Here is a 27856-nt window from a genome sequence, read left to right as displayed (position 1 = left end):
ACATAATACTTATTTCTTCGGCACCTGGACGGCTATATCTGCAGTGAACATTGCGGGCAGAAGCTATACGAAGACGCATGTTCATGTACTACAGAAAGTACATAATTACAATACAGATAATTTCCGCTCTAGATGAAATGACTTCCGAGTAAACGGAGGACGTATGCATACACATTGCGGAAACTTCAATAAGAACAAAACATAAGCATTCGTTGTGAAAAAACGATTTCGGTGTCGTGCATAGCATGGCGTAACTTTCCGTTACCAAGAATGTGACAGTCGTCATACGGAGTCTCTGTTTCTGACATTTAGTCCGTACCTCATGTTGCGGAAAACCCCCCGGCAACGCATTACCAGCGGGTTTCTCTGTACTGCGGAGCATTTTTTTTTACAGTGTTGTTCAGTTCCGCCGCGGTGAACGGCGCATCACAAGGACCTTCTGACGCGACGGGCGAGGGACTGGCGTCGCTTCTGGGGCTCTCAGGAGCAGCTATGTTAGCGGCGTTTGCGGGGCTGGGCGGCGTGAATCGATCGGCAAACCGCTCTGCCAATTCTACAAAGCTAAGCCCGCTGGAGATTGCGAGGGCGGCCAGCGGTTGACGGTTTGCCTGTGGTTCGGTGATGCGCCGCAGGGTGTCAAACAGCCTCCGCGAGCTGACATCTTCCTCCATCCTTTGGCATAGTGAAGCCCACTGCCGGCGGTATACCTTGTTGGCGTGGCGGCGCGCTGCTGCGTCCAAGCGGTTGTAGACAGTCCAGTCGGCGGTTCTGTCAGTCCGTCGCGCCCGTCGCTCGGCGCGATCTCTCTTCTCGCGCAGATTGAGCAGCTTCATATCAGGTGTGGGCTGCCCTGCCCTTACCTCTGCTCGTTGGGTGGCTGCGAGAGCGCTTCGGAATACACTTGAAAAGAAATCTGCGCCAGTGGCCGCCGCCTCGTCGAACGCCCGCCTGAACGCACTCCAGTTGGTAATGGAGTAGGCACGTTTGGGGCGCGCCTCCAACGCAGTGGGTTCGATTAGGATGGAGTTATTTCCGAGACCCAGAGAGATGGTAATCGGCGCCATGTCGCCTCGATGCCTCTCGATGCGAAGGCAACGTCGATGCAGGAGCCGGTTGTACCGCGTCGTCGAAAGGTGGGCTCACCGGTGTTCAAGGGGGTGAGTCCCAGCTGCGTTGCTGCGTCGTGCAGGTCGTCTCCACGCGCGGAGTGGCGCGCACTGCCCCACGCACTATGGTGGGCGTTAAAATCACCACAGATGATTTGGCGCAGGGCACAGCACGAAGACACAGCACGAAAACACAGCGCGTTCCACGCGACAGCTGGACGCACATAAACACTGGCCACCGACGTGTCAACACCACCGACGCGCACTGTCACCACCACGAACTCCTGGGCGTCAGATGTCGCCGCCGACGAGGGTGTGCTGGACGTCCTGCCGCACATATATTACGCATCTTGATTTCCCGGGCGATGAGATGTGTCACAACGGCACTGCGGCACAGGTGGGTTCCTCGCACGTGGTGCCGTTTTATGTAGAACCCACTTTCATGACCTGCGCATGTGATGTCGGCAGAAGCGTTTCCGCATGACCGGAGGTTAAACGTCAAAGGGCAAAAGTCAAAGGTCAAGGTCAACATCGAGATAGATTGTGTGACAGCCGCTGTTGTCGCTGCAGTAGCTGACGTCATGTGTCGAACCTGACTGCCACCAGTTATGATCATGGTTTGACGTCTACCTACATTCAAGGCGAAAGTTGTGGCCACCGTGACCTCTAGCTACATTCAAGAACTTGCGGCCCCGCTGACAGCTCCAAAAGCTGGCGTATTGAAGCTTTGCGCTTCAAGAAATGAGGAGCCTAAAAAGACTACGCCAAACGTGGGGCTCGAACCCACGACCCTGAGATTAAATCTCATGCTGTATCGACGGAGCTAGCCGGGTGACGAGGCTGCGACTGGTCAAGTGACATCTTATCACTAAGAGACAGACAATGCAAGGAAACGTGGCTAGCAATAAGACTGGATTACAGCTATCACAACAACCGCTGTGCTTGGAATTTGCCGAGATTAAGCTATATTTAATGGAAAGCAACCGGATACTGCGACGCTGAACTTTATGACATGATGACCAGGCCTGGAATGTCTATTGGAAGGTGGTGGTGAAAACTTTTAATTGCTGCAATAGAGTTTGGGAGCCGCAGAGTGGCCCCGCGACATGGTTGGCGTCCCTAGTCCGGGACATCGCATGACAATGCCCCGTCTCTCGCCCGTTTCACCAGAGCCCTTTGGGACTCGAGCGAGGAGCAGTTGAGGAGTGCAGTCTCCCATGCCTGTCTGGAAGGGGTAGGGGAAGGGTTTGGTGGGGATTTTGAGTACATGCCCACACCATGTGGAAAATATCACAGGTCTCCCCACAGTGCGGGCATCGCCCATCCGTGTTAGGATCGTAATGCTTTAAGATTGCAGGACAGAGCAGAGTACCTGTCTGCAGGCGCCTTAAAGTTCGCTCCTCCGTCTTACTCATCCCCTTGGCAGGGGCCGGGAAAAGGCGGTGGTTGTCGCTATAATGCGTTATTATTTTCCTGAATCGCAGCAGCGGCTGGTTAGTCTCCGAGCCAGAAGAGCTGGGATGAGGAACCCGGTAAATAAGCGCTCGTGCAGCCGCGTCAGCGGCCTCATTACCTCGTACGCCCTGATGGCCAGGAGCCCAAATGATTCTTTTCGGTGTTGGATCAGTGGCAGTCCGTCTTAGAATGCAAGCAGCTAAGGGGGAGATCTCCCCAGCCAAGTAATGATCACATGCTTTTCGGGAGTCCGTAATGATGATTCTCGAATTGGCGTGGGCGGCAGCAAGCGCTATCGCTACTTCCTCGGCTCGCATTGAATTCGGGGCTCGAAAAGAGAGTCCATCGACGTGCATTTCCTGGTGAACAACAGCGGCCGTGTAAAATCCCGTGGGCGACGGCCCTGCTACGTCTACATAATATACACCGGGTCGGGAGCCGTGTTGTCTCTCAAGAGCCCGAGCCCGCGCTTGTCGTCTGTTTTCGTGCATGTCGGTGTCCATGTTACGGGGGAGCGGGGAGACCCAGAGCATATGGCGCCACAGTACCGGGATACGCTCCGTCTCCTCTGGAGTTCAGTCGTGTTGGATGTGTAAGCGGTTTAGCAGGTAGCGCCCAGGGGCCGTCTGCATGAGCCGCGTGTATTGGTTCACGAGGTGCGCCTCCCGCAGCTCCTGGTAGGAGTTTAGCACTCCCAATGCCTTCAGTTTGGCATTAAAGGTAGCCACCGGGAGATCCAGGGCTCGCTTAGTTGCCTTGCGGATGATGGCGTCTATTCGCGCCTCGTCTTGGTTAGTAGTGCGGAGATATGGCACGGAGGATCCGGCTAGTCACGAAGGCATAGACGAGCTGAAGCGCGTCCCTGCCCCGCAGACCGCCCCGCTTGTTGGAAACGCGGCGGATCATACGCCCTACCTGTTCGCCTACTCTCTTGAGTTTCACAATGGTGGAGTCCGCTCTGAGTCTGTGGTGAATGAAAAGGCCCAGAATACGGAGCTCCTCCACCTCTCTAATAGGACCTCCTGACAGAGAGATGTGAATTGCTGTCCTATCCTTTGGGTTCGCTCTGACATGCAGAAGCTCTGATTTCGCTGGAGCACATTGGAGCCCACAGTCCATGCCATACGCATCGACTATGGAAGCGGCCTGCTGAAGGCGGGCCTCCATGTCCCCAAGGCTCCCCTCAGTGGTCCAAATTGTAATGTCATCTGCATATAACGCGTGTTGAATGCCTTCAACCCGGGCCAGTTGGCTTGGGAGGCGCATCATAGCTATGTTGAACAGGAGCGGTGATAACACCGCTCCCTGAGGGGTACCCCGTGTACCCGTCATGTAAGGGCCGTATTCCTCGCCCTCAATCCGAACGAAGGCCTGGCGATTAGTCAAGAAATCTCTTACATACGCGTAGGCCCTAGCCCCACAATCGGTAGAACTAAAGTTGGCCAGGATGCCTCTGTGTTTAACATTGTCGAAAGCCCCTTTCAGGTCAAGGGCGAGGATGGCTTTGTCATTGTGTTGCATAGTTGTGGGTCGTCTTACATCCCTGTGCAGCTGGAGAAGGACATCCTGTGCAGACATGTGGGGGCGAAACCCGAACAGGGTTACTGCAAAGATGCCCTTACTCTCCAGGTATGGAGAGAGGCGATCGCGAACCATCGTCTCCATACGCTTGCCCGCACATGAGGTCAGTGATATGGGCCTCAGGTTGTCCGTATTCACGGCCTTACCTGTTTTAGGAAAAAAAGTCACAAGTGACGTTTTCCATTCGGGAGGGAGTGGACGCCCGTCCCAGATCTGGTTGATGTATTCTAATAAATGGAGGTAGGCTGGGTCCTGTAGGTTCGCCAACAGGTTCACTGTTATGTGATCCCGTCCCGGAGCCGTACCCCGTCGCATTTTTGCTGAGGCCGCCTTAAGGTCGTGCAACTCAAAAGGGGCATCAAGTGTTTCATTAGGCCTGCAAGAGTACATGTACTGAGGCCCAGTCGGGTCCTCCGTACGACAGAGATATCTGTCGCACAGAGTGTCCGCAAGTTGCGCCGTCGTACCTTGATACCCTTGCAGAGCCCGCCCGAGCTGCTTTTGCGTCTCCCCTCTCGTTTGGGAGGGGTCGATTAGACTGCGAAACAGACGCCACGTCCCCTTCGAGCTCATCTGATGAGCTGCGGTGTCGCAGCATGCTATCCAATTTGAATCTGAGAGTTCGGCAGCATACGCTGCAGCCTGCTCTGTGAGTTTGCGATTAGTTTGCGATTAGTTTTCTGCTTTTTCCACCGTTTAGTTAAGCTCCGGCGCGCCTCCCACAAATGCAGGAGGTGGGTGTCCACTGCGGGGATCTCTTCGGTGGTTTGTAGTGTTGTGACGTGTTGTTTCTAAATGTTGTATATGTGGTTAGCCCACTCCGCGTAGCCGCCGGAAAATAGTACGGGATGGATAGTGTGATTTAGGAATTTGTGCCAATCGGTCAGCTTGTCCTGACCCCAATTTTTGCGTGCTGCCTTCGCCATGAGTGTAATCCGGAGAAGGATGTGATCGCTGCCTAGAGAATCTCCCAAGTTCTCCCAAGCAGCCGCTCTAGCATTTTTAACGAGAGAAAGGTCGGGACACGTGTCGCGGGTTACCGAATTCTCCATTCGGGTGGGATACGCCGGGTCCGTGAGCAACGTGAGGCTGAGGGTGGCGATGAGCTCTGCCAGCTTACGTCCTCTTGCCTGTTCGATGTGGCAGCCTCAATGAAGGCTGGGAGCATTGAAGCCTCCAACGATCACTAGAGGCTCTTTGGCTGCCATTTTTATCGCGCGAAAGAAAGATTTCATTAAATGTTTCGCGCGGCTTATGCGGAGGGCAGTATATGTTGAGGATATGTATTGACGGGTCGCGGCGTCTGAGAGGCAGTACCCGGACCATTTTATATTCTTGCTCGGTACTCAAGTCTAAGTCGACCTGAACCACGGAGTAAGCTTTATTCGCCAAGATGCACGTAGAGGCGCCCCCCTGAAAGGTGCTGTAGCCTGATAATTTAGCGTCTATGCCGGGCTCCTGCAGGGCAATGAGTGCCGGCATGTCTCCTAGGGACTGCAGGTAGAGCTGGAGGTGTGACCGTTTTTTCCAAGCTCTGAAACCCTTGGAGTTCCATTGGATGATCTGGAATTTTTCAAGGTTTTTATCATTCCTATTAGATCTGCTAGCCATTTTGTTCTATTTATTTACGGGCGAGCGGACTAGCTCTGGCCGGGAGCCAGCGCAACCCCAGCGATTGGCCGCACCGACCCACCAGCCGCAGAGCCTGAACCATGTTCCTCCGCTGCCTGGCGGGAGGCTGTCTTATGTTTGAGGTGAGAGGATTCGCAGCTAGTGGCGTTCTTAATTTGGGTGCTGACCCAGGGCACTCGATTACTGATCCGGAGTTCCCGGGTTCGAACCCGACCGCGGCGGCTGCGTTTTTATGGAGGAAAAACGGTAAGGCGCCCGGGTGCTGTGCGATGTCAGTGCACGTTAAAGATCCCCAGGTGGTCGAAATTATTCCGGAGCCCTCCACTACGGCACCTCTCTCTTCCTTTCTTCTTTCACTCCCTCCTATATCCCTTCCTTTACGGCGCGGTTCAGGTGTCCAACGATGTATGAGACAGATACTACGCCGTTTTCTTTCCCCCAAAACAAATTTTTATTATTATTACAAAGAGAGGAAAGTGGATAGCGGCGCAGGCCCCTCGAGGCCATTGCCCCGTCAAAAGTTACGCCATACGCTGCCACGATGGCATTTCCAGCAAGGGCTGCACACGACGCACTTAACGAATAGAAGCAGATTTGGCCTCCGTGCCCGTCGAGAGCTCAGTTGGTGTAGCGGTCGACTGTAGGAGGCTTCGCACTATGGGCATCCATAGGTCGCTGGTTCGAATTCGGCGCGATGGAGGAATTCCCCCCCCCCCCCCACCAGCTCAGAGTATCCTTGCGCAGTGAACAAGCGCTGATTACCTTCGTCAGTTATTACAGTGACCCTTTTAATACTTTTACTAAAGTGTTTTAGATATGCGTTAGGGTGCAAAATTCAGCTTGGGAAACAAAAATTGCGAGCTTTCATAGTCATAAACGGCGAATATTGAATATTGAGCACCCCTAGAGAACGTTGCCTTTTAGATCTATCAGAGAAAGCTAGTTGAGCATGTGTGTCACACGCATGCGTAGTTCGTTCCCCGTGCGGTAACTGGGCAGTACCGAGGCAGCCGCAAGCTAAAGCTTTCTACAAATAATACTCGCGGAAGACGTGCCGTGGTAGCTCCAGAAGGCAGCTCTACGCAGTAACGCTAATCTCAAACGCTCTGTTGACGTAGAAATCACGAAAAGCGAATCTGTAGCACGGCCTTCACCGTATGCACAAATTATCGTAAACTAAAAAAGGCACAGTCTAACGTTGCCATCTAATTCTTATGTCTTACTGTAACGGGCGTTTTCAAATAACGGACTGCTGTTGCGGCTCTCTTGGCGCTGCCCTTTCCCATAAAGGTAAGAGCGCTGTGTTGCGCCGCGTAGCAGTAAACATTTTTATGAAGCGACTTTCTGCATGGCTGCCGAGTGAATAAATGCTTGGTTAATGGCGCGGGAGTTAAGGGAAAGAAGTCAGTGTGTCAAAAGCGAAAACTTGTGGAGCCGTCAGACGGGGCCACAAGTCTTTGAATGTAGCCAGAGGTCACGGTGGCCGCAAGTTACACCTTGAATGTAGGTAGAGGTCAAACCATGAACATAACTGGTGGTAGTCAGGTTCGACACATGACGTCAGTTGCAGCAGCGACACCAGCGGCTGTTAAACAATCTATCTCGACGACTTTGACCTTGACCTTTGATTTTTGCCCTTTGAGCTTTAACCTTTGACATTTTGCCTTCACCTCCGGTCAAGCGGAAACGCTTCCGCAGGCATCGCATGCGCAGGTCATGAAAGTGCATTCTACATAAAACGCCGGTGCATTTTGGTGCATTCAGCGGGAACGCTAGGTGTGATCGATGCGACGCCTGCCGTGGAGTCCGACACCCGAAACGCGCCCGTAAGGGAAACTAAATGATATGAAAACCCGCCGCGGTCGCTCTGTGGTTAGGGCGCTCGGCTACTGATCAGGAGTTCCCGGGTTCGAACCCGACAGGACCGAGCATGTGTCCTGTCTCTTACTTTCGTCCCTGTCTGTGTTTGCGCTGGTCAATGTTTCACTCGAACCCGGACGCGGCGGCTGCGTTTTTATGGAGACAAAACGCTAAGGTGCCCCTGTGCTGTGCGATGTCAGTTCACATTAAAGATCCCCGGGTGGTCGAAATTATTCCGGAGCCCTCCACTACGGCACCTCTATCTTCCTTTCTTCTTTCACACTCTCCTTTATACCTTCCCTTACGGCGCGGTTCAGGTGTCCAACGATATATGAGACAGATACTGCGCCATTTCCTTTCCCCCAAAACCAATTAATATTATTACGTCACATTACACACATTATTACAGTGGGTGCCCGGTCACTGCGGCATCGCCCGCAACGAAGAAGCTGACGACCTCGCGACCGCTGCACACCAACTACCTGCCAGCGATCTGCCCCTTGCGCTGGAGGACGTGCGTGCGGCCATTCACGGCCATCTCCGAAAGCAGCACCCCGACCCACGCATCGCAGGAGGTGAGCGCATCGAAAGTATCACCGACAGACGCGCACTTACACGGTCACAACGTGCAATGATCCTCCGCGCGCGCATTTGCTGCGTGTGGCCCGGGGAACGACGGGTGCGTCACGGAATCGCGACCAGTGATGTGTGTGACGGATGCGGTGCAGTGGAAACACTAGAACATCTGCTCCTTCGCTGCTCCGCGTTCGCCGATGCTCGTCGCGATATGCTCGCGGCCTATAGGGCGCAGGGCATACTACCAGACTCCATCAAGACGCTATTGTGGCCGCAGGGCAGTGCGCGCACTCGTGAGCGAACATTGGTGAGCCTCTGTGCATTCCTCGAACACACGGGCTTGACGTCCCGTCTGTTCTCCGTCAGGTAGTTACACGCAGTGACCGAACGCTCCGCGAGTTCTACCTTGAACGATTAATAACTGGACGCCCCACTCCAGTTGTAACCTACACAGTGCTGTGCGCGTGTGTGATTTAATTCCTCTAAAATGAACTAATCACGCGCACAACCTGGACACATTTCTTATTGTGTAAATAGTTTGTACATATTGCTTCTCCCCCTGTCCTCTATTCCTGTTCCCTCACCTCTTTCATTTCATTTCTCCATTCTGCCTGCTGTCCTTTATTTCCGCTGCCCCAGCTCAGGTGCTTCAGTATCGATGGCAGAGTCCGAGGCTAGCAAAAATCTTTTCCTTCCTTTTTACTATTATTTTTAATAAAACCACTACCACCACCCTCCTTTATCCCTTCCCTTACGACGCGATTCAGGTGTCCAAGGATATATGAGACAGAAACTGCGCAATTTCGTTTCCCGAAAAACCAATTATTATTATCTTTAATAATGAAATGAAAATTGCTTTTAAGGAAAGTAAATTACACCTGTCTCACATATCTCGGTGGACACCCGAGCGGCGTCTATGGAAACCGCCAGTCGCTCGACCACAAACGCAGCCAGGGAGATGAAGCTTTTCGCTTTCGACCATTGTTAACCTGAGCTAAACCATCAGCAATTTTTCACAAAACCGACAGAGGTTTTAGACCGCCCAGGCCTGGCTTCGGACCCCCGCCGGCGAAATTCATGATGACGGCTGGAAGTGCTATGCACTAAAAAACACCCCACTCATCCAAAGCGAGCAATAATGGTTACAGTAGAGGGGTCAGGTACTTTACATTTTGATGCAAGTATAGTGACATCTTTTGCCTCCACTGTTGTTTGAAAGAAGTAATCTAGCGGAACCAGTGGAGTGGAAAGCATCTCTAGCCTTAAAGAGAAGCATCTCCTGTATATCCGTGTAATGTCCACCTAAATCCGCGAAAAAAACTCGTTTGCTATAGGTGGCTTTTTATCGGAACGTGAAAGCTTTTTAGGATGAATGCGATGGCTCCATGAGCAGTGATCGAACACCTTTCCGCATTCACTCCTCAAATTGCATTATATTCGTATACGTCAAGCAGCATCGGCATTTACATTTATTAATGCGAAAGCATTACTTAGCTGTGGCGGAGAGCGCGTGTACGCAAACCGTGGTGAAAGCCGATGTGTTGTTCTCAGAACAGTTGCGATCAAACGAATGATTGTAATCGATAAATGATGTGAGGGTGATGAGCGACAAGATTTGTTGTCGATGGGATGATTACTTAATTAAAGCCAGAGTACCTAAAAACAGTCGAAATAGCGTGGACGTCGATAAAGTGAGAGCACGGGAAAACAACGGTGCACGGAAGAAAAGTGAAAAATTGTCAATGAAGTGTAAATGAAGATTGAAATGGATTTAAATGTGTTTGATGAGCGATAACTTATCGAACAAAAAAGTTTCATTGACATAAAGTAATTATTTAGAGGCAAAAGTCTGAACGAGCGGGCTGCGGAGGCTGATTTGTTTGACGAGCGGCAGACGGGTTTCCGTTGGATGCGGTGCACGGCTGATTCTATATCGGACGTTTTTACAGCGCTGGAGCATGCCAAGGCGGCAGGCCAGGTTGCGCTGCTGCTACTACTGGACGTCTCTTGCGCTTTTGACAGCGTTCACCGCGCACCAATTCTCGCGGTGCTTGAGGGGGCCGATGTGAGCGGGCACCTTTTGCGATACGTTCATGGCTTCCTGAGCGGGGGCACCATGCGCGTACGAGTATGGGGTAAGCTCTCCAAGTCTCGCCCGGTGGACATGGGCGTGCCGCAGGGCTCTGTCCTATCACCATTTCTGTTTAATGTGGCCATGTCAGTGGTGCCGGCCTCCCTCCCCACGAGCGGCCGACACCATGTGTACATGTCCATATATGCAGACGACATAGCTGTGTGGTGCCGAGGACCACCGGGCGAGGCGTTCCGCGTGCGGGGGTGCCTTTAGGGAGCCCTGACCAAAATCGATGCGAGCTTGCGCGGCCTTGGTACGTCGCTGAGCGCGGACAAATCGGTGGCCATGGCCTGCGTTTCGTGCTCGCGCGCTCACCTTGCGCCACTGTCACTGTACGGGACTCCGATTCCTTGGCGTAAATCGGTGCGGTACCTTGGCATGGACATCGACTGGCGCCTTTCCTTCCACCCCGCGGAATCCAAGGCCTGTCTGCAGATGAAGAGGATCACCGCCGCCGTGCACAAGCTCACCGCTCGAGGCCAGGGCATCTTCCAGAAAGCTGCGCTGCGGATATACAATGCCGCAGATTTGGGGGCGGTGCTCTATGCGCTGCCGCTCGTCACGGTGCGCAAGCCGTGCTGGAAGAAACTCGAGCTCCAGCTCCGCAAGTCTCTGCGCGTGTGCCTAGGCCTGCCCAAAAACTCGCAGTGCGCCGCAACGTTGGCTGAGGCAGGTGCGTGGCCACTTGAGCTCCAAGCAGCGCGCAGGCCACTGAATCACATCGACCGGCTTCACCGCGCGCCGGACGGCGGCTCGCTGCTGCAGCGTATGCGCTCGCACCCGCACTCACGAATGGGCGCGGTGCTGCTCGAGTATGAGCAATTGACACGAGGCCCCTACGGCTCCTGCGCGTCCTGGCCTGTGCCTCGGAGGTACAGCGAAAGATCGTCGGCATTGCGGGAAAGCAGAGCACACCCCTCTGTGCTGTACAGCAACTGGCCAGAGCCGTCATACACGAGAGCTCCAGGACCATCTCCTCGTGTACACCGACGGCTCAGTGGCCCGCAATAGCTGCTGCCTTGCTGCGGCGGCTACCATCTCCGCCCTGCGACTGCACAGCCAGCATCACGCAACCTTCCTGGGCTCCTTCGCCGCGGCGGAGATGATGGGGATCGGGATCGGGCTGGACCTGCTGCTCACCCTCGGCCCTCCGCCGCCCAGGAGTGCTCTGCTGTGCGACTCCCGCACCGCCCTCAGCCGCCTGCAATCTAACTGCCGCGGTACCGCACTAGTGCGGGAAATTCGCTCGCGCATCAAGCGCCTCGCGCAGAGAGAATGTGCCGTGCGTGCACAGTGGGTGCCCGGTTTCTGCGGCATCGCCGGCAACGAAGAAGCTGACGACCTCGCGACCGCTGCACACCAACTACCTGCCAGCGTTCTGCCCCTTTCTCTGGAGGACGTGCGTGCGGCCATCCACGACCATCTCCGAAAGCAGCACTCCGACCCACGCATCGCAGGAGGTGACTCATAAACAGTATCACCGACGGTCGCGCACTGACATCGTCACAACGTGCAATGATCCTCCGCGCGCGCATTGGCTGCGTGTGGCCCGGGGAACGACGGGTGCGTCACGGAATCGCGACCAGTGATGTGTGTGACGGATGCGGTGCAGTGGAAACACTAGAACATCTGCTCCTTCGCTGCTCCGCGTTCGCCGATGCTCGTCGCGATATGCTCGCGGCCTATAGGGCGCAGGGCATACTACCAGACTCCATCAAGACGCTATTGTGGCCGCAGGGCAGTGCGCGCACTCGTGAGCGAACATTGGTGAGCCTCTGTGCATTCCTCGAACACACGGGCTTGACGTCCCGTCTGTTCTCCGTCAGGTAGTTACACGCAGTGACCGAACGCTCCGCGAGTTCTACCTTGAACGATTAACAACTGGACGCCCCACTCCAGCTGTAGTCAACATAGTGCTGTGTGCGTGTGTTTTTATTGCTCCTTCATGAACTAATCACGAGCACTACCTGGACACATTTCTTATTTTGTAAATAGTTTGTGAATATTACCTCCTCCTCCCCTATCCTCTCTTCCTGTCCCCTCACCTCTTTCATCTCATTTCTCCATTGTGCCTGCTATCCTTCATTTCCGCTGCCCCAGCTCAGGTGCTTCAGTATCGATGGCAGATGCCGGGGCTAGCAAAAATCTTTTCCTTCCTCTTTACTATTATTTTATAAAAAAAAACCACTACCCCCAGAAGCAAAAGTCGTCGGACGGCACAGTAGTCTAGAGGGGAAAGAGCAATGGCGCCATATTTGAAAAACCAAAATCTGTGATTAAGGAGAAAATAGGATGTAATCAGACTAAACGTGACACAATAAATGTCAACGCGGTGGCGGCGAGCCAATGGGGCTGCCATGGTAACACATGTTTCCGCGTTCCTCCACGTGAGCAGAATTAAGTGCCCTCCCAGTTTTTTCCGAGCCTGATTTATTCATAAGTTTTTGGATAGTTTTACGAATGACAGATTTCTTGATTTTATAAATCTGCAAAACAATTGATTTCGTGCTTTTATACATTTTTTAAAATCAGGAGTAATACAAGACTTTGGCGCTTTCTTTAAAATAGGTAAACTTATTCTAGGAAAAGCGCAATCGTATAAATAGCTGTGATTTTTTCTATGAACATATAGTATAGGATATTACACCCTTTTCGTAGAACGATACATTCCAATTTATATTGTATAAGTGCCTTCTTTTAAAATAATGGGCCATTGCTGACAGCGGCGTTGGCAGCACAATCTGACTGCCTACCAGCTTACGAGCTTCGTTAGCAAAGATGTCATTTTGATCTTGGACTTTCTCTTTTTCTGTTTTTATATGTTACGGCGTTAAAAATGAGTACAAGCTTCTCCTGGCCAAGTAAGTGCGCGGCGAATTCAGGTTTTAATGCTCAGGAAATGGGTCTTTGACCCAATCTTGAGCAGTCGAAAGTACCTTGTGCCATGGCGCTCTTTGATCACAGATGCCCTTGCACCATAAAAATCCATCATCCTTATCAAAACAACTGAAGAGTCAGAGTGTACTAAGAGATGTCCGAGAAATTGCCCGACCAATTTTTTAACGGACGAGCGTAAAAAGATGAGGGGCAGGCCAGGATATACAGACGAAAGAAGTAAACAGCGCCTGACACGTACCAAGAAATATTTAGGAGAATGCAATATTTTTCTTTCGTGTCGTGTTGATTACGGCCACAAATCAGTTGTTTGAGCGTCTACGTAGAAAGTAATTTCACACCAAGTAGAGGAAAAAGCACTGTGCCAACGGTGCGATCCGAACCTACGCCCTCTGCATTTCGCAAGCAGCCCGTTGGTAGAGCACTGGACATGCTGAGGTCATTAATTCGGTTCTCACTAGCAGTGTTGTCCTTTGGCCTACTTTCTTTGAAATTATTTTGTAACAGATTACGCAATTCCTTTTATAATGTAATAAACAAACGACAAAAATAATCGCAGTTACATCATACTTTCTTCGTTTTGAGGGACAGCTGCCTTCTTATGACAAATGTTTTGCGCTACTGCCTGAGCAAGCCAAAATCAGCGTGTCCTGCAGCTCGAGGAAAATAGTCTTGATGGGTGATGATGATCTGTAATTTTGAGATCTACCGCCAAGTCATGCTCAGAAGACCATCAATTATCCCGCATAAGCGCGTAAAACACGTAATCTTCTACACTCACCAGAGGAACCTCAGCTTGGAGGCTGACGAGAAGGCTAGAGACAGAATCAGCACATCGCGGTGGCGAGCTGATCAGCCCTAAGAATGGTGCAACCGCTTTAAATGAGTATTTCGCTTCAATTTCCGCACTAGTCAGGCTCACCTTCATGAGTCGCATACGCACTTTTGTTCACAACCAATGAAAGGATTAAAACAATAATGCAGACGTCCGCATACCAAACCTCATTCGCTCACTTACTCTGTCAACGTCATGTGCCTACGACAAAATCAATCAAAAAGACAGAAAAACACTGAATCACTGAAATATATATATGCTATGACTAATATTTTCGCAATTTTTAGCACTGCTAACATGCCTGACGACTGGAAAATAGCACTCAGGAAAATCAGGGGACCACTAAGAACACCCTATGTCAATCAACTTCCATCCTCAACAGCACGGCCGTAGGAAGCTACTTTTATGCGCATCCCAGTTTACATCAGTTACTTGTTTTATTACAATACGTAGACGCTACTCCCTGATTGCTTCACTTTTTTAGGCTTCTCGAAGGGCTTTGATCGTCTCTTTCATGATCACATATTCTTGAAGTTTCGCGGTCTTGTATCTACAAAAAACTTTTGAACGTAAATAGAGCACTTCTTGAAAGAGAGTGTCATAATTGATAATTCTTTCTTTTCGAGCCTAAAATGGCGTCTTCCACAGGACGCGCGGCGGCTTCCTTTAACTTTAGTAATGCACATGAATGACCTGCCGTCTAAAATTGGGTAAAGTGAGATTTTTCGCTGACAACCGCTTCGTACACGACGCCTTAATTGAGCAAGATTACATGAACGCACTCCAAAAAGGCATAAACGCTGTCACACGTGGTGTTAATCGTGGCTCACGCCATTAAACTTTGCGAAATACAAAGCTATGAAATTTTGCCCTCTTCACATTGCAACTCACAGTACAATACCACTCTATACTGGTTATCTGCGCGCGATAATATAAATATCAATTCGCACGTGACATCGTCGCTGTAATGTGTGGCACTTATGGAAACGCTCGGTTGCTAAGCCTCGCGAAATTTGGGCGGCTCTTAGCGTTATCTAGGCCACTCACCTTCGGGAAATAAAAAGCCGCTATGTCTAAAGTTGCTTAGACCAAAGTTGAATGACCTTTATCTTTCTGGAACACATCGTAAGCATACCTCGCCGTTGTCCTCGAAGGCATTCATGACTGCGCTCCGCAATTGTTCACCTCGACCTGCCGCAAAGATTTAAGCGTGAAGTCACTAAAAGAAGCCTTGAGCTCACTTCCCTCGCATAGCATCTCCTCTGGTCTCGTTTGTGCCTTCACGCATTTTAACACCGCCCACAGTCCTGACATGCACAAATAAATCAGCTAAGATATCTTTCAAGTCACAAGCAGTTTTCAGTAGGCATTCTCTGTGGCGCATATCAGGGGAGCTTTTAAATTCCGCGTACTCGGTTAAATAGGCACGAATAGTTATTCAAATTTTCATTCTGTGTAAGTTTGCTTATTATAGTGCTTGAAGGGCACATATTATTCTATGAGCAGACTCCAGCCAAAGAGTAGGAAATTGGGAAACAAATGTCTTGGTTCGTGTTGCCTATAGGATTGGGACCGGCATCTATTGCAGGAAAAAATTACTCTAAGTACGAAAAACATTGCCGGCAAGAGGAGAAAAAAGAATATGGGAAAAGAGGCGCGACACTCAAGATGTCACATTTTTTTTCACGATATATCTTGATGTATCTTTCACCAAAAGTGCCTGTTTTGTCTGCCTCCTATGTCTCTTTCTACTGGAACCAATAGCTCACGCAAGGTTTTGCTCCCAGACGCACGTGCCTCTTCGTTTCCTTCCTCACCGTTACTTACGGCAATTTCGCTATGGAATAAACTCCATGCTCAGTTTTTAATGCGAAAGCGGTTTCGTGTCCGCGAAATGTGTACGCAGCAGTTATGCCCTCTCAGAAAAGACAGCATCAAACGAATGACTGTAATCGATAGAGGACGATGTGAAAGTGATATGCAGAAAATTTGATGCCAATGGAATGATTAGTTTATTAGTTAGGGCCAAAAATGCCACAAATGTACAGAATGGTTGTGAGCATAGCGAATGGTTATGAAAACAAGTAGGTGGGCGGGAACGAACGATGGCGCCAAATTTCAAAACTCAAAATTTGCGATTGAAATGAATAGAGACGAGGCGCCAATGTTTTCGCATTCCTCCAGTGCAGGTTGCCGCAGTGATTTCTGTTTTTATTCACAAACACTATCACCCTAATAGGGCCTCAACAGGACTGGTTTGAAACCATCTACCATCATGACGGGAACGAAAAAAGGCAGTGCAGTGCAAAAAAAAAGGAGTGAAAAAAATGCATGAACAGGAGTCGATTTGGTCAAAGTAATATGAGAACAGAATAGGAACAAAAGAGTGCACATACAGTCCAGGCAAAATACAGTGCAAAATATCCATGGAAGTGGTTTCAAACTGCCGAATATATGAACGGAAAGGAAACAAAACAAATGCAGAACAGTTTTAACAAAGCACATCGATACCCCACAAATCAACCTTTATTAAATACATCCGGTAAGAATGATGAGAACACTCCGCCATTCTCAACACTTACAGCTTGTTCTTGCAGCTTGTTCCAGGATGCCTATTCTACGTTATACGTGTTAGTTTCATTAATGTATTTGCGTTTGTTTTTCAGTGTTTTGTTATTGATAATGTTATAAAACAGATTTAACCATTTTATCTTCATTCGAACCTCTTAGGGTGGTAAGTCGGCTCTTTAGTAAAATGGATAAAGAAAATGCAGCGCAGCGCACGTCCTTGGAGATGTTCCGGTTTTGATGCTACTAAAACAAATCCCGAAAAATTTTTCTCCGGGGTCGCTGACCCTTTAAACATATTTAATTACCGTTTTGTGAGTTAATCATTCTTGTGTAACCGTTTTGTTCCGAACGGTCTATTGCCTTCTTGCGGGTTTCTAGTTTTCGTGGTTCTTGCATTATTTGTTATCTTTGCGCGCAAAAACTGTGCTATATTGTCCGACGTCCGGGCGCCATCTCATGTGTTTTATATCACTCGCCCCTGCCTCCTTATGTGATGCCCTTTGGGCCTTTAAGGCTGTAGATAATGCATATGACAGTGATCATAGTTACCGTATATCTTCCGGCACGTTGATCACATTTCACTGCAATTTGGAACACTTATTTGCGCCAGGAGCTCTTGAAAATGGCGTATCTGAACAAATAATAACCACTACAGGAGTCCACTGATAAGAGAACACAATGGGACGAAGAAACCCGAGGGACGCAGCCAATCAGAACAATGGTGAAATAAGCAATTTCTTAGTGCGAAACGCGGGAATGTGAGTTGCCGAGCAGGCCGCTTGGGGCCATTGTCTCGTCCAGCCGCATCCCGAAGGAAGGGCTGCTCTCGACGCTCTTGAGGAAAAGAAGCCGGCCTCACCTCCACCCCCGTCGATAGCTCAGTTGGTAGAGCAGTGGACTGTAGAGGTTTCGTGCTACAGACATCCTTAGGTCGCTGCTTCGAATCCGGCTCGAAGGAGTGTTTTTTTTTTCTTCATATTTTTCATCCCATGGAAGAGCAGCCTATAGTTGCAAAATGATCTCCGGCAGGTTATCGTCGTCACATGAACATTTTGAATTGCAGTGCAGGCACCCTGGGGCCATTGTCTTGTCAGAGCTAACCGATATATTTTTGCCCGCCTCCAGAAGGAATGGCTGCTCTGGGCGCCCTTGAGGAAAAGAAACGCGGCCGCCGCAGCCGGGTTCGAACCCGGGATCTCGGCCCAAGTTCTTCCGGTGTACTACAGGCATATACAGCGCCCTTAAAGCAACGGCGACCGCACGAAACTAGTAAATTATCGGGAAGTAGAAGAGGATGTCGACAGTTGGATGCGCCATGGCGGGCGCTGATGGATAGACTCAGACCAATGAGCGTCGTCCTTAATAACTGCTTGCTCGATGTGGTGTAACAACGCAAAGAGTAAAATAAAAAGAAATCGCTAGCGTAATTTCTCAAATAAAATCGAGTTTATTCCCAACATTCGAACAATGTTAAAACCTCATATGCCAGAAAGCGGTCAACAGACCTTGACTAGGCCGGGGAACAATTTTTACAGCCGCGACGTCACATCATGGTGTAAGAACATATTCTTACACCATGCGTCCCATACGCAGTACAATGAGTTACGAACAAAATGGTAATAGTGCTAGAAGAATTAAATTCAGATTCAAACGTACAATGCAAACAATACCATACATGCAGTCTGTTCATCAACATAAGTTAATTGCGCGAGTACATAATGCCAGACAATTCCAGCGCTGCACCAGCACAGCTAGACCAGCACTGCAATTGCGTGTTTCCGAAGAGCTTTCCTCACAGCTCTAGCCCTGGGAAAGAGGAAACGGCCTCTTTTGCAGCGGTGTAGAATAGCATAGCGTTAAGAAACTCCGTGTGGGCTGCTTCCCACAATGTGATGCTTGCGTAAGGCGTTAGGTGGACATCACCATAGAGTACGTCAAAGTGCGATGTCAACGCATGTTAAATACGAGCTGAACAGAGTCAAAGCCTGGAATGAAATGGGGCTTCACTTACTCCCTCCCATTACCGGTGTTAAATTAGAAAAGGCACTGCTACTCAGTTCGCGAAAATCGCCTGTTTGGACGGATAATAGCGATCGCATAGGTGCAAGGAAATGGTCGCATTTAAGCGGAGAAAAAAGCAAAATACAAGCGAGTGTTGAAGAAACCCGGGCGGTCGAAATTAATCGGGAACGACGAATACCGTGTCACTATGTCTATCTGACCTCTACTTTACCAACACCTTCATTGGCTGGTTAAGGTGTCAAGCGAGAGTGAGGCACCAATTGCGATGTATTTCCGTTTCTCAAAAACATTCATATTTGCAGTAAAACAAAATGATGCAGAGCAAAAACCCTCAGTGCAGAAAGAAAATGAAGGGAATAGCGGCGCAGGCCCCTTGAGGCCAATGTTCAGTCAAAACTAAAGCGATACGCTGCCGCGATGGCTTTTCCATGGCAGGGCTGCAAACGACGCATTTAAGGAAAAGAAGCCGGTTTCGTCCTCATCCCCGTCGATAGCTCAGTTGGTAGAGCGGTGGACTGTAGGAGGCTTCGCACTATGGACATCCATAGGTCGCTGGTTCGAATCCGGCTCGACGGAGAAATTTTTTTCCCCGTAGGTCACCGAGTATTCTCGCGCAGTGAACAAGTGCTGTGATTACCTTCAGCGGTTATTACGGTCGTCCTGTTACCATGTTTACTACATTTTTCCTAGGGCGCGAAATTCAGCTTGGGAAACAAAATAGCGGAGCTTTCGTAATGATAAACGGCGGATATTGAATATTGGGCACCCCTAGCGAACGTTGCCTTTTAGGTCTAGCAGCCGGAAGCTGGTTGAGCATGGGTGCCACTCGCATGCGTATTTCGTTCCCCGTGCGGCAACTATGCAGTACCGAGGTAGTCTCAAGCTAAACCTTTCCGCAAATAATACTCTCGAAACACGTGCCATGGTAGCTCCCGGAGAAAGCGGTACATGGTAAGGCTAATCTCAAACGCTCTCTAAACGTAGCAATCACGGTAATCGAATCCGGTATTCACCATACGCACAAATTATCGTAAACTAAAAAGAGTTCAGTGTTACGTTGTCAGCCAATTGTTATACCTTCAGCAATGGGCGTTGTCAAATGAGGATTGGTGTTGCTGCTCTTTTGGCGCTGCCCTTTCTCCATGAAGGTATAAGAGCGTGGTGTTGCGCTGCGTAGCAGCACTCTCACAGCTTTACATTTTTATGAAGCGACTTTCTGCATGGCTGCCGGGAATACGAATGCGTGATTAAAGGCGAGGGGGTGATGGGAAAGGAGTCAGTTTGCCAAAGCAAAAGCACCACCTGAGTGAAAGTTCTCTGGGCTCGAAGCAAACTCAGAGACAAAATCATGGGCAACACTACAAGCAATTTAATTAACTACAAGCGCTTGGCATGTCCTCGCCTCGTCCTCTGTAGTTACCGCGCTATACTTTTGTTGCAACGATGAATCAACACTCCCAAACATATTCCCTCCCGGTGTACAACGTCTAACAGCAGTATCTGAACGAGGGACGCGCCGCGTTACGGTAAAATCTGTCGATGTCGGCATCGCAACCGCGAGTTGTATCATTTTCGTTAGCTAGCACGCAGTACTTCGGTCATCGAGCAGAAACGAAAAATAATGTGCGGCTGGTTGCTTCTTTGGGTGAATCTTGGTAACTTAGATTCTTAAACAGTGCGAATGAATGAATGAATGAATGAATGAATGAATATGCATTAGTCATTTATTCACTTAAGACCGGCATGAAACAAAGGACAACATATTTGAACAACGCCTTTAGAAAGCAGCAATAATCTTTACGCCTCATCCTAAGCCTTGAGAATTACAGATGCGCTTAGATGTTTTTTCATCCGGGCTCCCTTACCCTGAGTAATATGCCATGAATAATTTCCCTCGTATAACCACTCAAAAAGATTAGCGGTGGAGGTTTCAATCACTTAGCTCGCCGATACGCTGAATGTTGTATCCTTGGTGCCAGAGAAAATTATATGCAAATGGGGGCCACAGTTCTCCTCGAGCTCATCTGCCGTGCCGCTAACGTGGACGCGACTGCGGCCGGTACGCCCGCAATCTTAATCTAAATTAGCGCAAAGTGTGGACGAGACGTCGGACTGCACGCGAGCGTTGCCTCAAGGCGAGCGTTGCATGTTGGTTGCCTCATCGAGCCACCGAGAAGACTTGCTGTTATCCCTCGTTTTCTGCTGTTCCGTTTTAGAGTTTCTGGTTTCGGCTGGCGCAGCACCAGGTGCCGCACACATCTGCTCGGCGGGGTTGCAACAGTACTGGTGCTTTGCGGCGCAGCTAAGACATTGGCCAATGAAGTTGAGTTCAGTTGAGGTGTTGAATACTACAGGTGGGATTTGCCTTGCTGTTTCTACCGGCAATTGCTCCACCGTAGCGTCCCTTCTATATTAACAATGTCCTAAAGCCTCTCGCATCTACCCCGCTATGCGCACAGTATCTTATAATAGCACACATTCCTCTCCCGCAGTCGCCATTTATGCGCACAATCACTCAAGACAGTCCACATCACAGTCCACTCCAGAAGTCACCATCTATGCACATATTCAGTCACAATAGAACATAGTCCATTGTAATGCCACAATTCATACACACATTCACTCACATTTTAACGTAGTCCACTCGAGAAGACATCATCTACACACACATTCAATCACAGTAGGCCATAGTCCGCTCCTGCTGTCACCATTTAGAAACAAGATCAGTGTCCTGCAGAAATGTTAAAAGAAGGCGTGCAGCCTCCCTTCTGCTTGTCCGGTTTCCACTCGGGTAGACAATGTCCTGAACTGTACTGTGAAGGGTTCCTGTCTTCTTGAAGGAAGCGAACATCACATGCTTTTTCGGGTTGTACTCTGGGCAGTACATAATATAAATTTTGACATATCCGCATGAACCACATAAAGAACATAGCGAAGACGATGCTATGCCCGTCTTATGTATCCAGGCAGGAGTGCGAGCAGTTGGCCAGTGAACTCTGTCACACCTTGGCAAGACTCCAAAAGGGTTACTGTCTGACCGGCCAGCTACCATGTGCGTTAATACATGCTTCCTTGTAGCTTCGCCTATCGCCCGGCTAGCTAAGTCGGTAGAGCATGAGACTCTTAATCTCAGGGTCGTGGGTTCGAGCCCCACGTTGGGCGTACGTTTTTTTATGCTCCTCATTTTTTGCGTTTTGCGTATACTGATTTTTGAACTCGTGTCTCATTAAGTTACAGGCCGTTGCTGACAGTGTGGCTGGGATCACAATCTAACAACCTACAATCTCCAAACTTTCGTTAGCAGAGATGCCATTTTGATTTTGCACGCTTATGCTTTTGACCTGTTGCGTCAAAATAAGATTGGAGAGTAAAAGTGCACTAAAGAGTGATCAGGGAAGGAAGTTGGGCGAGTTGCTATATATTTAGCATTCACAAAACCTAGCAGCACGGACAAAAGGGAGAATAGCGCTAGTTTTGTCTAGTCTTCCTTCTGTCCGTTTGTGCTGCGTTGTTGTGAATAAGAAGCCGGACTCTCTTTTGTCCCCGTCGATAACTCAGTTGATAGAGCGGTGCACTGTATACCCAACAATTCTGGACAAAATCATTTTTGAGTGGGAAAGCATTTATGAACTAAATTTTTCATATAATGGAAGATATCACTATAACAATCAATATTTCCGCTGATCACACGATGTCGGTCTTGTATTTTTTTTCTATTCACATTTTTGCTGTCGTCAAAAGCGTTCCCCATCGGTTTTCTATATATGGAAGACCTAACTGTTCGATGCGATCGCTGGAAAGACTTCAAAGGAAAGATTTTGCTATACATCAAAATAATGGACCATTACCTTCAATATTTCCATAACAGTGTCTTACGATTTCCCAATTTTCATTGTTTTTTGCACGAGAAAGCTTGACTTGACACAGACAAAAGGGAGACTAACGCTTGTTTTGTCTAGTCTCCCTTTTGTCCGTGTTTTTTGTGTTGTGAATCATGTACTAAAGACTGCCCGAGAAGAAGACAGGGTCTCTTTTGTCCCCGTCGATAGCTCAGTTGGTTTCTAATTCCGGCCACCGAGTGTGACGGAGGAATGCACCATGTGCTCCATCGGAGCTGTTTCAGCGGCCAATGCAGGCCGCGGTAAGAGGAGTACGGAAAAACCGGCCGAGGACTATCAACTGATACTACCGCACCTGCCAACAGGTCCGAGTGTTTTGCATACTGTTTTGCATGGCGACGTCAGAGCTAGGCCATATGGCGTTGTAAACTTTCATGGCGCTCTCGAGTGTCTGTCATTGCTGCCGGAAGCGGTCGCCCTCAGGGCATTTCATCTGTGGGTTGTGAAATTTTGCAACGAAGAAGCCAAAACCAAAAGTCTACAAGCGGAAGCTTTCAACGTCAAGGACCACCGCTGTGTGGTAATTGTCCCTTGTAACTAGGGCGTCAGACTGAAGCTGTTCTTGCTGCTACAGGGCGTGCAAGATGACGACGTGAAGACAGCTTTGGCGGCTTTCGGCAAGGGGACAGATATAGCCTGGGACAAGTGGAGAGCGAAAGGCTGCGTCGACAAGTCGTCAACTGCGCGATCAGTGGCTTCTAAGCTAACTATCGAAGACCTACCACACAAGCTGCGGGTTGGAGAGGACGTCGCACTCACCAACGTTCCGGCCAGCTGCCTTCGGTGCCGACGCACGGGACACATGCGTAAAGAGTGCCGTGTGCCACGTTGCGGGCTCTGTCGTCACTACGGCCACGAATACGCCACGGCGTGCGTACTTATGCTAACATTACCGGCCCAGTGCGTAAGGACGTTGCCGAAGTCACATTATGGCCAAAGCCTACGCAGTGGAGGCTACCAGTGAAAGCCAGGAAGACGCACAACCAAAATGCATGGCCTCCGAGAACATCTTGTCGCCTTAAGGACTTGACGCTTCCACCAACGCCGGGGCACCTCAGCCCGACACTAAGGCTGAGGTTGTGGCTGGAAAAGACATCGACCAGGTAGAGACTGCACCGCTTGAGGCAAGTCCGCAGCAGATTGAAGAGAAGGACAGCGACTCCGAGATGCCTGTGGTCTCCTGTTTGCCGGCTTAGAGGACACAAGACGAGACCGATGACGGGGCAACGAGGCTTGAGGACGCGTACCACGAGGAGCCTCTCTCGAAGGCGTCTTCTGTTCGCCGTGCGCCCTTCAAGTCCAAACCAAACGTGCCGCCGCATCGTAGCACTTCATCAGCGTTTCCTCCGTCTTAGCGCAGGCGCTGTTTTAGGTCGCCCATGTGGACGCCCGGTCTGTGATCGGGTTCAGAGGAACACTCAGCTTTGCAGTCAAGATGGACTCTCGTGCATGCCACGCATCAGATCGAACCACTCGGTTGTCTACACTGAGATGCGAGTACGATAGCGACCTTTTCCAATCTTTGAGATGGCTACTCAGTTCAATTCAAGTTTGCGCATAGCTACACTGGATTTAAGGGTGCTGTCTGCGCGGACAAGGAAAAACCAGCTAAATCGCGTCCTGCTCGAAAATGAAATCGATCTGTTAGCTGTTCAGGAAACTAAAATTGAAAGCGAAGAGCTGAGAGATACGGTGGCAGAAGTATACCGCACGCGATTCAGTGTCTGCGTATTCCATGCAGCTGGGAGGTCGGGGGGATGCCTTATTCTCGACTGTAATTGCAAATGGTATGTTGAGTCCGTGATTTCCTGTGAAAGCGGCCGCATTGTAGTATGTGACTTTAACTATTCTGGAATTGAGTGGTGAGCTGTCTGTGCATATGAATAATTATAATAATAATTGGTTTTTGGGGAAAGGAAATGGCCGAATATAATTCTCAACGGAAAGCGTATTTTACGCCGTGTGAAACCTTTCTTGCTTACTGAAAAGCGTGTTCTTCTGCTTGGTGATTTCAACTGGGCGCGCAGATCAATCCATAAAAAAACAGACAAACCGGATTGTTCGTGTCATAAGTGCCGAGCTGTTAAATGAGATGGTTAATGAGACAGACCTAGAAGATGTTGAATCATATTGCAGAATTAAGGACAAACAGGGTACACCCATTTTCAAGGCGACAGTAATGCTAGGGTAGACAGAATTTTTGAAATTTATGCGCCTGTTGAGTATGTGCCTTTGTGTTCCCACTACCAAACAGTACACGTCAGCTTCAATGATCACTCTTTAGTCACTGTTATGCGTGGGGCGATTAAAGAGAATTCTAAGTTCAGCTAGGACCTGTGGACATTTAATGACAACTTGTTTCATGATGAAGAGTTCATCACCGAGGCTAAAGGTCTTATGGAAATTTTGTTAGAAAAAAATTTAAATTTTATGCAAACATGAGAACAATTTAAATGTGACATTAAAATGGTTGCCATAGAACGAGCATGTGCCTTAAAGTGAAAAGAAAAACAGCAAGAGAGGGAACTTCAGGTTGATCTTGATTACATGCTCTTTATGGAAGGTCTTAAGCCAGGATTATTCACAAAATAAATAAAAGAAACAAAAACTAAGCTTGACGTTATAGATGAAATGAAGTAACGCGGGGCTGTGATAAGGGCGCGTAGCGAAAGACTGGCTCGAAGAAACGCCCGCCAAAAGGGAGCTTAGCGATGAAAAGTTTGCAGTTTCAAAAGAGATAAAAGAAATTTATTATCAAAACGAAGTGACTTGTGAACGTGAGCAGGTTGAAATGGCGTTTCTCGAATATTATAACGACTTGTTTAGTCTCAAAACACCTATCATTGAGCAGTTTAAAGCAGACTTCCTGTCGCTAATGGCAAGAGTTGATTATGAACTGATGCGAGCTCTTGAAAACCGCATAATTGCAGCAGAAATCCAATCTGCAATACAAGAGCTAAGTTTAAACAAGTCCCATGAGCCGGATAGCCTTGGTGCAGCAATTTACAAGACTTTTAAAACGGATATGGCAGTAGCGTTGCAACGGGCAATATGCGAGTGCTATGAAAGAAACCTAACTCCTCCGTCTTTCCGAATTTCGCACTAGATATTAGTTACAACATCTAATTATCCGGTTAAGTGGCAGTCGGTAGTGTATTACAGTCAAATAAGTTTAACAAGTACACACTACAAAAGTGTTAGCCCTACGACTCGAAAGCGCAATTAACGCTCTTGTTGGCCCCCACCAGACTTGTGGAAAAAAAGGCAGAACTATTATTACTAACATACGCTTAGCTAGAAGTGTTCCTCAGTCGTGACACCACGCATGATCATGTAGCCATGATGCAATTAGACCTGCATAAGGCGTTCGATAAGGTTGTACATGAAGATCTGTTTGCGCTTTTAGAGCACGTGAAACTTGTATGCATTAAAACAGGTCGAGTAAAAATGGTGTATAATGACTGTACAGCTAGCTTCGTAATTAATAAGCATTTGAGGAATAATATTTATTTATTTATTTATTTATTTATTTATTAATATTTTATTATTTATTTTATTATTTAACAATACTGTTAACCCTCAAGCGAGGGTCCTTACAGAGAGGGTATGAAAACTTCGTAGAAAATAGAATTATTCACAATCACTAAATACATCAGCAGAAGACAGTACATTCGTTCAAGCATCAAATAGCACTTTCAAGCAGATGGTCATCCAGAGATCGCTCAAATTCATGCAGATCATGCTGTTCTACAACACTCATTGGCAAATCATTCCACATTTCAATTACATGGGGGAAGAAGGAATTTCTGAAAGCTTCACTATGGGCGTAGTACGGCTGAATTATCCGACTATTATTTGTTCTAGAACTGCGTTTGCCTGGCGCTTGTATGTATGTTTCCTTTTGAATGTTTACCTGTCCTTGGAGCATCTGCAATAGTAGCTTTAGGCGATTTTTTTCTCTACGTATTTCTAATGAATCCAGGTTACAGGAAGAAAGCATATCTGTAACTGAGTCTGTCCTTCGATATCGGCAGCAAATATACCTTTGTTGTCATCAGTGAGGCATGGTTGCCATCTTTCTCCTCTCATTTTCGCGGATGACAAATAAGTTATTATTATTATTATTTTGTATAATTGCTAAGTAACTACCGGCGCTTACCATCGCCTCACCAAAATTTTTGAAAAGCGCATCTTATGCACGGGCTTCCGCGCCGGTAAACGTCGCAAAGACACGAAGTGCAATGTTGTCAGTAAACTAAAGGAATCATGGCTTCTGCCACGAGCATATGCAAGTGGCGCGCTGCTGCTGCGGCTGTCCTGATGTTACCTACCTTGTATCCACTTATATATCCTTGCGCCCGTTTGCGCCTAGCGATTTTCTGCATGACTATATCTCAGGACAAGATGGGCATCGTTAGAAGGAAGACAAGGTGCCGGGGATTAGCAGTTTGCTCAAGTGAATCTGCAAGGACGAGCGTCTTCGTATTTACACGCCTTTTCCTCCATGCACCTTCACCAACTCGCCCAAATTTCTGCTCTAATCAAGTGAAGCTCACGGCTTATCCACAAGGATCACGTAAAGCAGAGAGTAAACAGATACGTTTATCATAGCGTGTACCGTGTTACCGTTACCGGGGTATCGAGAGTCTAATGTACCGTGCCCCCGCCGCGGTGGCTCAGTGGTTAGGGCGCTCGACTACTGATCTGGTGTTCCCGAGTTCGAACCCGACCGCGGCGGCTGCGTTTTTATGGAGGAAAAACGCTAAGGCGCCCGTGTGCTGTGCGATGTCAGTGCACGTTAAAGATCCCCAGGTGGTCGAAATTATTCCGGAGCCCTCCACTACGGCACCTATTCTTCCTTTCTTCTTTCACTCCCTCCTTTATCCCTTCCCTTACGGCGCGGTTCAGGTGTCCAAAGATATATGAGACAGGTACTGCGCCATTTACTTTCCTCAAAAAACCAATTATTATTAATGTACCGTGTTACCGTTACCATTTACGGAATACCGGGAGCAAGAATACCGAATGCAAGACTGCCGTCGGGTGATCTCCGGATATATTGACAGTTAAAGTGAAAACTTACATTATATGAAAAACTTACGTTCATAAACGATTTCCCGTTGAAAAGGGCTTTTGCCCAGAATTGCTGGGTATACGGTACGCCAGCTTCCTCTGTACGTCCAACTAGAAGTGTCTAATAACTGCACCCTTAAGTCAAATCTATTTCATCTTAGGAGACATTACCTTTGGTTACATTGCACTCAACGCTCCCAGTACGCTGCGAAAAACT

The 27856-nt window shown here is 48.8% G+C and overlaps 3 non-coding genes across 3 annotated transcripts; all 3 read left to right on the top strand.

The window, feature by feature from the left end:
* The first annotated feature begins 17512 nt into the window (after nt 1–17512).
* Nucleotides 17513–17603, top strand: TRNAY-GUA (transfer RNA tyrosine (anticodon GUA)). Its single transcript is given in 2 exon segments — nt 17513–17549; nt 17568–17603. It is a non-coding gene; the product is annotated as a tRNA-Tyr (tRNA).
* Nucleotides 17604–19151: 1548 nt separating this feature from the next.
* TRNAY-GUA (transfer RNA tyrosine (anticodon GUA)) lies at nt 19152–19243 on the top strand. Its single transcript is given in 2 exon segments — nt 19152–19188; nt 19208–19243. It is a non-coding gene; the product is annotated as a tRNA-Tyr (tRNA).
* Nucleotides 19244–21756: 2513 nt separating this feature from the next.
* On the top strand, nt 21757–21829 carry TRNAK-CUU (transfer RNA lysine (anticodon CUU)). Its single transcript has one exon. It is a non-coding gene; the product is annotated as a tRNA-Lys (tRNA).
* Nucleotides 21830–27856: the final 6027 nt, after the last annotated feature.

Source organism: Amblyomma americanum, chromosome 2 (genome assembly GCF_052857255.1).
Source record: "Amblyomma americanum isolate KBUSLIRL-KWMA chromosome 2, ASM5285725v1, whole genome shotgun sequence".
Taxonomy (NCBI): Eukaryota; Metazoa; Arthropoda; class Arachnida; order Ixodida; family Ixodidae; genus Amblyomma; species Amblyomma americanum.
Note: the sequence above shows the minus strand (reverse complement) of the source record. Positions and strands in the feature narration are given on the sequence as shown.